Source organism: Cryptomeria japonica, chromosome 5 (assembly GCF_030272615.1).
Source record: "Cryptomeria japonica chromosome 5, Sugi_1.0, whole genome shotgun sequence".
NCBI classification, from domain to species: domain Eukaryota; kingdom Viridiplantae; phylum Streptophyta; class Pinopsida; order Cupressales; family Cupressaceae; genus Cryptomeria; species Cryptomeria japonica.
Genome location: NC_081409.1, coordinates 169,008,489 through 169,022,350, shown reverse-complemented (window position 1 = coordinate 169,022,350; position 13,862 = coordinate 169,008,489). Strand labels below are relative to the sequence as shown.

Below are 13,862 nucleotides of genomic sequence, written 5' to 3'. Positions count from 1 at the left end.
TCCTGCCACCAACTGCGGCAGTGAATGGCACTCAGACTCTCCTGAGTGAGAGTATCAGCTGTAATCCTAGCATCGCCAACTTGGATGCGAGGTCGAACCTTCTTGCTTTTATTGCTACTACCAATTGCCATTGTTGAAATTGATGTTGAGTGCGAAGTTTGGCCTCTATAAACTTGTTGGTCGTTATGGTAATTGCCTTGATTGCCTTCCGATTGGTTGGGGTTCCTAAAATTGATTTTCACAATGTGTCCTCCCTCGTATGGGCTAATCGCTTCTTCCTCGTACAACGTGACGAGTCCCTTATCGTATGGCTTGATGCCTTTTGTTGCCTCTTGTTTTTCCACACCTTCGTACGATTTTTTTCTTGTGTATGACCTCACGTGCAGTGGTTCTTGTCCATATGCTTGGGTTTGTTTATACAGCTTTGAAGTCTTCAGGTATGACAATGTGTGCTCTACCGCTGCTCTTACGTATGACCTCAACCCTTTACCATGTACGACCTAATGTATTCCATGTATAGTCACCTTTCTTTTCCATACGACCTTGGTCTCATGTATGACGATGCCTTCCCGTACGGTTGTGCCTCCTCGTATGGCTTTTCTCTTGACCTCATTCGACTTGTTTAAATCCTTCCCCATATGAATTTGCCTTGTTCTCGTCCAATTCTCTTCCTTCATCGTACAATCTCTGGATTGTAATTTCTTCAACGTGCCGATGCGTGCACCCTACCTTTACCAATCTCCTCATGAACTTTGCTACTTCCACTTTGGTCGAGTTTTCTTTTGGAAAAAAATGGCCTTAGATTTCTTTATTAGGGACTCTTATTTTCAAGGTACGCCTTTTAATCAAATACTTCATGAAAAAATAATTTCCTTTTTTTAATGCCACTTGCCTTTTTTATTTTTGACATTTGGGTATCTTCTATTTTTTTTCCTTCCACTTTATAGTTTTTCCTTCTATGCCGATAGTATTGTTGGCAGTCTCTCCTCCCAATCTTCTTTCTCCACACCACATGACTTATATATTATGGAGACTAGGACTTTGTTTGTTGATTCAACCTACCCATTCGCTTAGGGGTAGTATGGGTTGGAAAGGTTGGGAAAGATCTTAAACTTCATCGTCATCAATCGAATGACATGGTTCACAAAATGCACTCCTTGGTCACTTATAATTTGGATTGGGATATCGAACCTTAAAACTATCGTTTGTAGATGAACTTTGGCGTTCTAATGGCAATATTATTAGGAAGTTTTCTAACCTCTGCCCACTTCGTGAGGTATTTTATTGCCACCACAATATACTTGCATCGATCTGCCTAGCTCACCTTTAGTGGTTTGACGAAGTCAAGACCCCAACTATCAAATAGCTCCTGAGGTTGCGGAGGAAATAGAGGCAAGAAGTTTCGTTTTAGTGGTTTTCTGGATCTTTGGCATGTATCACATCCCACTACCCACTCACGAGCAGCTGAATGCAATGTTGGCCACCACAGGCTTGCAAGTTACACCTTACGTGCAGTGGATTCTGGTCCCATGTGGCCTTTGGCCAACCCTTCATGTGACTCCTTCGAAACTTTGGGAATCTCCTCTTGCATGACACTTCTTTGTAGCACCTGGTTGGGACCCATCTTGTACAACAACCCATTTATCAGCTGAGAAGTTTTGCTTTTAAGTGCTAGCTTACTCCTTTCGTTCGGTGGCACCTCCATTGGAAAGGTGGATGTTAGCAAGTACTGCCCAATGCTTTCATACCATGATGACATGGTTGCAATTTAGAAGAGGTGCACATCCGAGAAGTCCTCGTTCACCTTGTCAGGTGGCTCTTCCGAATTTATCAGTGATCGCTGGTCAACTGACTTCTCCTTGGATGGACAATGATAGTGAACATGAATTCTTATAGGAGAAACCATCTACTCACCCTTCCTTGGATAATTGGCCTATTCACTAGATACATTAATGCTTGGTGGTCCACATAGAATGTTAAGGGTGTTGCAAGAAGGTAATAATGGAATTTCTAGATGGATTACACCATGTCCAATGCCTTTCTCTTAGTTGTGTTGTAGTTCCTCACGACCTTGGAGAGTAGGCAATTGGCAAAGGAAATTGAGTGGTCGAGTCCTTGTATTCTCACTTGTGTCAGTGTAGCCCCGATTGCATAATTGGAGGTATCTACATGCACATGAAATTCCTTGTCCCAATTTGGGTACGCTAGCATTGATGCACTGTCCAGTCTTGTCCTTAGTTTATTTAATGCCTTCTCTTGTTCATCTCCCCATATGAATGATTCCCCCTTCCATGTTAGCATGTCTAGTGGGTATGAGGTTTGAGCGAAGTTCTTTATGAAGCTCCAATAGTAGCCAACGTGCCCCAGGAAGGATTTCACTCCTGTTACATTTTCTAGGGCGTCCATTTGGATGATGACCCATACCTTGTCAAGGTTTGTCTTCAGTTCCTCCTTGCACACTATGCGGAGCAATTTTCCTTGTGGCACCATAAATCTACACTTTTTCAGATTTAGAGCCAATTATGCCCTTCAGCACCTTTCCATGCATTCACGAAGTGTAAGAACCCACACCTGGTGGACTCTAACCAACCACAATTTTCTGCCTTTGTTTGATTTTTCAATGTTTTCAGTGTTTGGATTTTGCTTGAGTTTTCAATGATGTTTCACCAAGGAATAAAGAAAGTGCAAATAACATATGCTGCAAACTAGAGTATGGAAATGAGAGCTACAGCCATAAGCATTTTATCGAACATTTGCCATGCAATTCCTATTATGAAATGTTGACTTTCAGCTAGGGACATTAAGACAAACAGTTATCTTGCAAACTGAAACAAATACTACAAATATATCATATGCAACTCCTTTTTATTGATGTCCCAATTACCACAGATATGAAAGGGCCAAGACTCTTGGCTGACAGCTGAATATGATATGAAACAAAATACCCAGGTCTGAGTACAATGGCAGCATACAACCAACTTCGAATGTCTATTAAATACTGAAATTAAATGCAAGAGAACCTGATCCAATGAAGCGCCTACGTTGTGGGTAATGTAGCAACTCAAATACCATGTAAATTGTGAAGCAACATGTGTGGCTGCTGCTGCTATAGTACGGTCTCCAACAATTATAAATTCTGCCCAAATTCAAATGTCATGACAGCAGCAACTAATCTGGAAATGAGCAGCAATTAAAACCCTTGAAGAACCCTTGAGTAGACTCAACTAAGATGCAATATACTGTAGCGATTTTACTATTCATGTATCACTGTAGTGTTTCACTATTCACGAGTTACTGTACATGCACACTGTTCACGGCACTGTAGCGCACTGTTCACGCGCACTGTTCATGCGCACTGTAGCAGCAAGAACAAACTTGCAATCTGCTCTTAAAACCTTGAATAATTTGTTGCCAAATAAGGATGATTCACAACCCTTGTAGAAAACTTCACCAATTTGCACAAATGAAAGAACTGAAGTATTCTTTCCCACAACTGCAATAATTTAGGTGTTATTTCACACCTTCAAAATTGCTATCAATAGGAAGTTTTCGTTTCCTATGATCAAAGAAGAAAATTGCGAAAGCCCTAGGCTCCACAATAAAAATCAATCAAAATACTATTCATCAACTGGATGCTGAGAATGAACTCTTGCCTTTCCTTTTATTCTTTCCTTAAGAGAGCTCAAACACCTTCCTGGCCAATGTGGGATAAAAGATTTATTCCCACATTAAATTATTCACTTAACGCACTTTATTATATTAAAGTGACTTTATTATTATAAAGTTACTTTAGAACTTTATAATAATATTAAAATATTAAATAAATCACTTAAGTCACTTAAACTTTAATATCTCTTGATGTATTTGTCTGATTGCTAAACCGTCTGAGCCAGGAGTCGACTCTCCCTGTTCTCCATGTGATTGGATGCCTGTCTAAAAATAGAAACCCTGAATAGTGACTTACTATAAATAGTAAGTATGTGGAACTGAGTCTAGAAATAGCTGCAAAGGCCCAATCAAGGTTGACACTGCCAATAAGCTTTGCTCAGGTGTCTTTCTATTAATAGGAACCCTGACTCTCCCAAAATAGTAACTTACTATAAATAGTAAGTGTGCCAATCTGAGTCAAAAAACCTGTGCAAATGCCAAAACCTGAATCCAGCTGAAGAGTAATGTCTCTAATCACCAAGTAACTGCCACACGAGGCCCTCTATCAATAATTATTAGCCTACGAGGGTCAAATGATAGGCTAATTCTTACAAACTCTGATGCTCGTAAAATGGGGACATTACACGAAGTGTGGTGAGATGAGTCTCATGCTTGTTGTATATCAACCAGTCCTCCAGGAATGCCTTGAAATTCCCCACCGACATCTTATAAAAAATGTGTAATATTATTTGATGGAAGGTAGTTGGTGTGTTGGATAAGCCGAATGACATCCTGTTTTACGCATACACCCCTTCTTCTACCACAAAGGTAGTCTTCATTTTGTCTCCTTTGACAATGCTTATTTAGTTGTACCCTGAGAACTCGTCCATGAAGGAGTATATCTCGTGGCCTGCAACCTCGTCGAGTATGGTGTTGATGAATGGGATCAAGAAGGGGTCTTTAATCGTCACTATGTTAAGAAACTTGAAGTCTACACAAATCCTTATCTGATTTGATTCCTTCTTGAGAGATATGACAATTGGCGAGACCCACTCACTAGTGTCCACCTTAAAGATTATAATCGGCTCTAGCATCTTTTCAATTTCTTCATGTACCTTGGCAACATAGTTTTTCTTCATTCGGTAGGGTCTCTTTCGTATGGGTTGTGCACCCAATACGAGGGGGATTCTATGTATGCATAACTCTGGTGGTATCCCCATTAGATCCTTATATGTCCATGCTAGGGTGTCCTTGTACTCTAGAAATATCTTGAATGCAGCTGCCTTACAGGGTTCTAGTTATCGCCAACCAATATCACCTTCGGGTTGTCTTCATCGTCTAGATTCACCTTCTTCACACTTGGCTCTTCATACTTTATGGTTTTGTCTCTTTCAAAATGGTGCGTCGGTGTGTCATCCACTTGTGCCATTCCGTCCTTATACTCTTCACACTCGGGGGGAAAGGTAGCACTCTTTGTACCCTTGTCAACTTCCTCAATCTCCCCGATCTGTAGCATGTTGCATTTAGGGTGGAAGACTTTGTAGTCCTCCATCTGCCAGTGAAATAACCCATTCAAAGAACTTGTTTCATACTCCAAGCAATCTTCTAGTTCGAGTACTGCTTCATCATTAGGTTACATCACTCTCCACCCTTCATCCATCCTAGTATCTCCATCTTTAGACTTTGAGTCGAAGGATGCTAGCTCTTCGCTCAGCTTGGTAGTGATCAACCAACCACTCCCAAGGAGAGCCTCGTACACCTTCTTTTGCAATGGGATAACTACGAAATCCAGGAAGAAGTACCGTGTGATGATTGTGACTTTTTGTGCCATCAATGTCCCCAATGGCTTTATGCCATGCTGATTGACACCCACCAATTGGAAGGTTGGTGGCCAAAGTGTTGGATTCCCCAAACAATTCCATGTTTCCTCTAGCAATACATTGATGCCCAAGCCTCCATCGACGATGGTGTTTGTCAGCTTCTTGCCCATTATCTCCATCTCAACAAGATGATGATCGGCTTCCTCCCAATGCTTACCGCCAGTAACATGGGATTAGTGGCCAAGTCACCTGGTGGTTTCACCATTGGCTCTTTTAGTGGCTTGCATTGTTCTTGGCTGATTGTGTCGTCACCGACAATATTATTGATTGCCATTTTCAACTGTGGCATGGTTTGTAGAAGGTCGGTTACCCTGATGGGTATTTTGGTTTGTAGCACTTGTCTTACTATGTTCTTTTCGAACTCTGATTGTAGTAGAGTATTGGCGGCTTCGTTTGAGGCTCTTCTTTCATCCACCGTTGCTTGTTCCACGTCGAATTTGGCTTCCCGAAGTCTTTCCTTCTCTGTACGGGGATTTGGGTATATTGCTTTCTTTTTTTGTAGCCTAGTGATTGCCAACACTTCTTCATCTAGCTCTTCCATGACCACCATATTTACCCCTTTATGTTTCAGGCAGTCGACGACTTCATGGTTTTCGGGTCCACACCACTTGCATAGCATGCTTGTATTGTTTTGATCGCTTTGACACTCTCTAGCAAAGTGACCCCATTCATTGCGTTTACAACATTGGATCATGGGTCTTGTTGGTATGTGTTTTATCATTCACTGAACACAGAATAAAATGTCCAAAGACACTCTATCCTCTCTTGAAAAATCACCACTTATGCTAAGATTGCGAGAAGATCATATGGCAATTCCAAGGTTTCTTTTGTCAGATCTTGACGTGTGGATAAGCTCAATGGGCGTTGTGATATGCTGGTAATACACAAAGGGACTTGCGCTTGGATTGTTCACAATCTTAGGACTTAGACAAATTTAACAATTGATGCTCCTCTTTTTTTTTTTGGATTTTTGGATTTAGACTTTCAAAAAAAAAGGGAAAAAGGATAAGGGTTTAGAAGGTCTACTCTATTCCTAAGAATTCAAGAGACGGTATTGACTTGGTGAACTCAGTAACGACACTTTGCTTTGCCTTGCTTAGGACAACTACACAAAACGGATACAATCTTCAAGGGATGTGCTTATGATCGGAAGTTAAGCATACACAAAGGAAAGCTCAGACTAACTTTACACAATGAACAAAAACATTTGTTCATCAAAAGTATGAGCGGAGATACACCACAAATCAATACTTTTCAAATCTTGCATTCATCTAACAACATGAAATAAAATCTAAACTATTGGGTTGAGGAAATTGAAAACCTTGCTAATCATTCAGATAATAGAGATTACAAAGCCTAAAAGCACACAAGCAATATATTATCCAAAAATGACCTCTCACAACAATATTTCAAAAACCTCACACTCTCCAAATGAGAGGACGAAACCTTATATAGGCACACAAATGTTTTGAATGGTCGAGATCAAATAGTGATCAAGGGCCCATATTGAAAGATCGAAACCCTAATTAGGGTTTGTTACAACTAACTACCCCTCGACCAATGAGAAAATTACATTTGGGCACACTTGTCCTTCTTGCTAAATATGAACCAACAATAAAAATAGAAGGTTGTTGAATTGTGAAGTGTGCCCTCTAGAAGCTTCTATGGATAAGTCAGGTTCATTGAACCTGGACATGTTGACTTGGAACAATCTGATTGGTTGGAAGATGACGAGGCGCCACCTCAGCGTGTTGGATGTCTTCCCTGAATTCTCCAATATGTGTGAAGAAATTGTCGAAGTATGGAAATTTGGTTCTTCTTGTCACCATCTGATTCTGATTGGGAGCTTGTCTTTAATTCTTCAGGAGATGAAATCCTTCAAGAAGTTGTCTTAATTGCTTCCATAGGTCTGGTATTGTAGATGAAGTCCCTCAAGAAGTCCAAAATTCTTTTCAATATTTTCACCAAGTTTGAGAACTTTTCTTGCTTGATGCCTCAAGATTCTTTCATGTGCCTCGAATTTGGAGAAGAATTCCTTTGTGAAGTATTTCTCATACTTAGCCAAATTTCGGCCATCTCTATGCTCGGACAAACCTTGCTTGTGGACTTGTCTTCAATTCTGAATTTGGCTTGAAACTCCATTTGTGTTTTCTGTGATGATCCCACCTCAGCTGTCATCTATGATCTGCAAAACCAAAAAAGAAATTTAGTTAAGATTCTTACTTTGAGTGCAAATTTTGAAGGTTTGATGGCAGAGTGCTCTGATTTTGGTCCCTTTTACTCCAATTCCTCAACTCTTTTAGGCTTCAACAAGCTGCGAACACTTCGAAATTTTAGAAACCCTTTAAAACTCAATCTGATTTGAAGGTTTGGGAGTGAATTTTGTCTTTGAATAACCTGAAAATGAATAACTTAGTCCCAAAATCTGTGAAATAAATGTTGAAATCAGATTCGAATTCTGGAAAATATGTGAAAATCAGACTAAGTCCCTGAAAATCTCCTCCTAAACTTTGAAAAGTAGATTGGAAATCACTGAAGATGCCTTGAATCTTCATCAAAAGATAAGGAAACAAACTAGAATACCCCTATCACCTTGAGAAGTAGATGAAAACCCTTGTTTGTCATCTCCTCAATGCCTTACAAAATTTTCGAACTGTTCTTGAGGCTCTGAAAATGCTTTAGAAAACCTGAAATAATCTTTCTTCGAGTGTCTCGCTCTCCAAATTCAAACTGCTTGAATGAGAGAAATGAATGAATGATTCATTCTTAAAGAGTTCGAACGTTGCAATTAGAAACCCAATCAGTCCTTCCAAATTCGAACTAGATTTGTTTCTATTTTTCTTGCATTCATCGAACCTAAAAATGTCTTGTTTCTTTGTTGATTTTAGTCTCTTAAGAAAGTTTCTATTTTGATTTCAGTTGAACTCAGTCACTTGGGAAAGTTCTGATTTTGTTTCTAGTTTGAGTTTAGTTCCTTGAGAAAGTTTCTATTTTCAGTTCGAGTTCATGAATCGAACTCCGTCTTTCTTTCTTCTTCCAAATTTTGAAACTTTATAAAACTTTCTTTTTTCCCTTGGCTCGAATTTTGAAACTTTCTTTCCTTCACCATGGTGGAGTTGCTAAAATATTTTCCTTGCTTACTGATCAGATTTTCAAGGCAGGGCAGACTTGGAGAGAATCCTTTCCTTATGTTGGGGGAGGTTAAAGAGTTTCTCCCCTAGGGCGGACTTCAAGAGACCTTTGACCATATGAACCTCTTTGCTGGGTGGACTTTATGGAACTTGTGCACCGTAGGCAAGCGGACTTTATGGAACTTGTGCACCATAGGCAAGTGGACTTCATGGAACTTGTGCACCTCTTACTTGCCATGTTCTTAACCTCTAGGCGGACTTGATCAATCTTTTGCACCATGTTCAATCTTCTTCAAGGCGGACTTGAGGGGAGTTGTGCATTCACTAGCATGGCGGACTTCATCAAACTCATGCACCTTCTCCTTGGCGGGGTTCATCAAACTTGAGCACCATGAGGGCGGACTTAGTTCATTTTGTGCATTGATTCCAAGTGGACTTTATAGCATGTCTTCCACCTTACACTTGTAGGCCGACTTCATCAAAGTTATGCACCTCATTCAATCAGGGGCGGAGTTCATAGGACTTGTGCACCACAGCATAAGCGAACTTCCTTCCTTCCATGACCAAGCTAAGTCCCTTCCAAAGCGGACTTCATGACATTTATGCACCAAGTGTGAGCAGACTTGATCAATCTTATACACCATGAGGGCAGACTTCAAGAGACCTTTGACCATATGAACCTCTCTGCTGGGCGAACTTCGAGAGAGATGATCTCCATGAGAACCAGATTTGAAATCTCCATAACTTATGCATTTTAATTCGGATCTTCTTGAAATTTGAAAATCATACATCATTATACCCTTGAATTCCTCAAATTTAGGAACTCAGCTTTTTCAGACAAAATTTAAATTTTGGGTGAAACTCAGGGCCAATAGTGCAAACCCTAGATCCCCTTTCCAAAAATAGAAAAAGCAAGGTTCCCTAAAAAATAGGAAAAACTTTCCAAAAATAGCCATTTCGGGGATCATGCTTAAAGTGCGAAAATCGAAACTTCCTAAAAAATAGGAAAAAGCTAAAAAGCAAAACTTTCCAAAAATAGAAAATTGTCCAAATTGACCCAAATCAATTGCAGTCTTTGTCCTTTGACTTTCTAGGCATGGACCATGGTTTGCACAAACTGACTTATGACTTCTTCAAAACTTGGACCTTTCAAAACTGATAAAATGGTGTCGGGAAGGTTGCAAGGCTCTAACAAAACCCATAAAAGCAAAAACGGGGGGGTCCCCATTTGCAATAGGGCGATGCGTGAAAAAGGTCACAACAGGTCTCCCTTTTGCATCATATTGTATCATACTCCTTGTGCCACTATTGACAGGTAGTTTTTGTGTGACCTTCTACCTCACAGTCGGTGCACCACATTTCCTTGTTCTCCTTCGACCCTTCCTTCATAGCCTATAACTCTTTCATCATTTGTAGAATATACTGTCTCAGGGCTTGTACTGTTTTGGACTTGCCGTCACTGTTGCTATCATCTGTTCTTTCATCATCACTTTCTTTTTTCTTTCTTTGCGATGCTTTACTTTCATTTCAATATCCATTGCCTGATTGTAAGCATCGGGATATGAGGACGGGGGTACCACCTTCATCTTCTTCCTTAACGAGGGGATGAGTCCCTCAATGAACCACCATTTCATTAATTCGTTGGCTAGCTGATTTTCCATTTTTCCGAGTAACTCCTTGAGCCTACGATTATAAGCTCACACATTTTCGTGCTTTCCCTGTTTGGTGTTGCAAATTTTAGCCATGATTTCATTGTCATCCCTTAGGAGTTTAAATTCCTCCTGGAATGCCTTCTTCAGGCTATCCCATGATTTTATGTGTTTCTCTTCCAACTCTGAGAACTGGTCAATAGTTGCTCCCCTTAATGTCGCAGGAAATGACCTCAACAAATAATCTTTATCCAATTGACCACTCGCCAACTATATAGTTTCACACGTCTTGCAATGCCTTGCAGGATCCTTCGATCTGCTCCCCGTGAACTTGGGAAGTTTCTGCCTGTCAACACTTGGACTTTTTGGGGGGGGGGGGGGGTCATTATCATTCTCGATCAGAGTGTACTGTATGCCCAAGATCAAATTGGACTATTTCGCTCTCCACGTTTTGGTGCATCACTTGCACTCTTGGCCACGTGCAAGCCTTCTACACATAGACCGTCTACGTCCTCCGCACCTTGGCTACCTTCTTCGTTTCTCGATTCCCTCTTCCTTGGGGTCTTTGGCTTAGGCCCCTCTATTCTTGGTCCCTTTGCTATAGGTAAGTTCTCAATAAGGTATAGATTGTTTTCAAATATTTTGGCAACCTCATCCTTGAGATTTCGTCTTCCGTTTTCTTCATCACGTATTGATTGTATGATCGAACTACTTGTTGTGGACTCACTCTCGGAGTCTTTGTTCAACACTGATTGTACGGATTGGATGGCTACTTGGTTTGCAAGGTCTTCGTCTACTTTGTCTGGGAGTGGTAGGTTTTGAGCAACTTCCTTTGATTCACTCCATGTATGAGGTGTTGTGTCCTCTTTGCCACACGGTCTTCTCTCCCGACTACGGCTTCGATTGACACTTCTACTCCTTGTTGGACTCTGTGATTCCTGAACAATTCTCCATAATCACTTTTGTCTGTCACTTTGTTCCCCGATTCAGAGAGATTTTCTCCCAATCCCTTTCCTTCCTCTTGAGTGTTTCTAGTACGTCATCTATCCGTGTTTGGCTATGGGGTCATTTATTGCTAGGGTTATGGCACCTGATCGTATCCTGCTCTTCTTCCTCCGTACTATTTTTTTCTCTGTATCGCTGTAGTATTTGTTGCTGATGTTGCTCCCGGTTTCTATCCTCTTGTAGGTCTTGGAGGGCATGAAGATTATGTGCTAACAACCTTGGTAGTCTCCAGAGAAGACGGTCGACCACGACTTTCACTGTCAGGCTGTCTCTTACGACACTCTCAGGGACCTCATGTTGTGAGCCTCCCTTCAAATGTACTGGTTGACAGGTTCCCACAAGTATACTAGTTCTTGCATCAATTCGTCTTGCCTAGGGTTGTCCACTTCTTTAGATGTGTCTAGTCGTTCAATTGGCTGACCCATTACTCTGCCATCCTTCCTGTTGCCATTCTTTGTCACTTAGATCTCCAAGTTCATATCAACAACGTTGCCAAAATGCTTACTCCTAAAGGAGACTAGTTTATATTACAAAGAGTAAACAGTAAGGATCATTCACATCATACAGTGAGTAACATAAGAACATAAACCTCATAACATGGCTAGAAAGATGCATCCTTTATTCCAAAATGTAATGTGTATAATCAATGCTAATGGTTTCCAAGACAACCACGAAGTACATATAGTATCTGGTAGCTGGTTAAGAACTTAAGAGTACCAAGTGTTGGCAACTACCAACAACTACTTGAAAACAAAATGTCATTACATAGCCAATTATTACTTAACAAAACATTATTTGTTAATCACAGCAAATCTGCCGACTACATTGATCTATTTGGTTCATTCGAGAGAGTAGCAAACTTTCTTTGTTTTCTAGATTAGATAACTGATGTATATCATGGGTAAATAATGCCATCTCAACTATTACATTCCAAAATATAGGATCCTTTTGAGTTAAAATAAAGTGGACGGAGCTAAATATATGGTGTTGACAGCCAGAAACTAACTTATGGTACAAATAGCAGTCTTGGTTGTGAGGAAAACCTTATGTTGATAGCTTCCACAAGAGCTGAGCCACATGGCATCGGTTGAGTTTCCTTCTCCGAGGAAGCATGGCCTCCTTACATTATTCAAAATTTACTAAACCATATATCCCAACCAATCTATCAATTCATTGCTATTTAAATTCATACCTTATATTTATAGATTCTGCAAGAGCTGACCTACATGTCTGACTTCCTCTTTTGATAATTTAATATGAGAAACCATGGTCTCCTTATTGAGCATAATTTACTAATCTATATGTCCCAACCTATCTACCAATTCATTGCTATATAAATTTGCCATGCTTAGTCATGAAACCCTTATATCTAAAAATCATAATTTTCTCAATATATATTTATATTTTTCATTTTCGCAAAGTGGCAAGGAGATTTAAGAAAGATTTCATCCATTTCTCTTATTGTTGGTTTTTTCTTTTTAATTTATGGAAGGAGATTTATAGATTCTTGTATGGGGGCTTGGATGAGATGGCATTGTTAACCAGGAATAAAATGGCTGTTAGAAGCATTCTTTCCATGGTTGGTAGGCTGTATTGAATAAAGAGTAAAATGTAAGAATTTACTAAGAGGCTAAACATTGATATGAATCGAAGAACATAATTTGATTCCATGATCTAGATTTCATCTGCACCACAAAATGGGAGTGGATCCTGGGTTTGTTCACCTGTTGCCACCTCTTTCACTGTATGATTCTTTGAGATACTTTTAACACAGGAAAGCAAGTAATTGACAATGGTAAAATCCCATATGCTATATTCCTTTAGCTTTTCCTTGTGAGATTCTCATGTATTTCACTGCATTTGGTGATTGATTATAAAAATTGTTTTTCCCATGTACACAATCTGTGTCGTGTGGATAATGTTTATTCAATTTCAACAAACAATTCTCAAAGATTTACCTGAAGTGCTATGTTCTTAGCCTCGTCAACTAGTTGGTATTGGATCTGTCTAAAGCTTCAAGGCTTTATTTTTGTCTTGGAGAGAGCCAGAAGATGATTGGAGATATGGCAGAATGTATAAAGCTTCAATAATGTGCCATTATTGTTTACAGAGATGATCCATTTCTTTCTTTCCCCTTAACCAGGTAGAACTTATATCCTGTCTATTAGCTTGTATTGAATGCATGCCTTTCTATGACTTGAATATGCTTTTTATACAAGTAGTTTCCATTTGTATATCGTGTTTTTAAATGATAATTGTAACATCTCACTTGGTAGTCAGAACAAGTCTATTTTAAATTAATGAAGATCCAAAAGCATTCACTTTCCTTTGTTTATTAATTGTGATTGTATTCCAGTTATTTTCCTGCACAATTCTCCATTTTTACAATTGTTTGAGTTTTCAATAAATAAGCTGAGATTTATTTTTCTCAATAAAAATCAATTGGTCTGGTGTTCCCTTGTTTAATCTTGTCTTATTGATAACTTAGAGCATCAGATTTTCCATAAAAGATGTCAAATGTTTGATAATAATCTCGGACACATGAAGCA

The 13,862-nt window shown here is 39.6% G+C and overlaps 1 protein-coding gene across 4 annotated transcripts in view; it reads left to right on the top strand.

Moving 5' to 3' along the window:
- The window catches only part of LOC131041142 (phosphatidylinositol 3-kinase, root isoform), a 160,077-nt gene that overhangs the window by 121,904 nt on the left and 24,311 nt on the right, over positions 1 to 13,862 (top strand). The window lies entirely within an intron of this gene.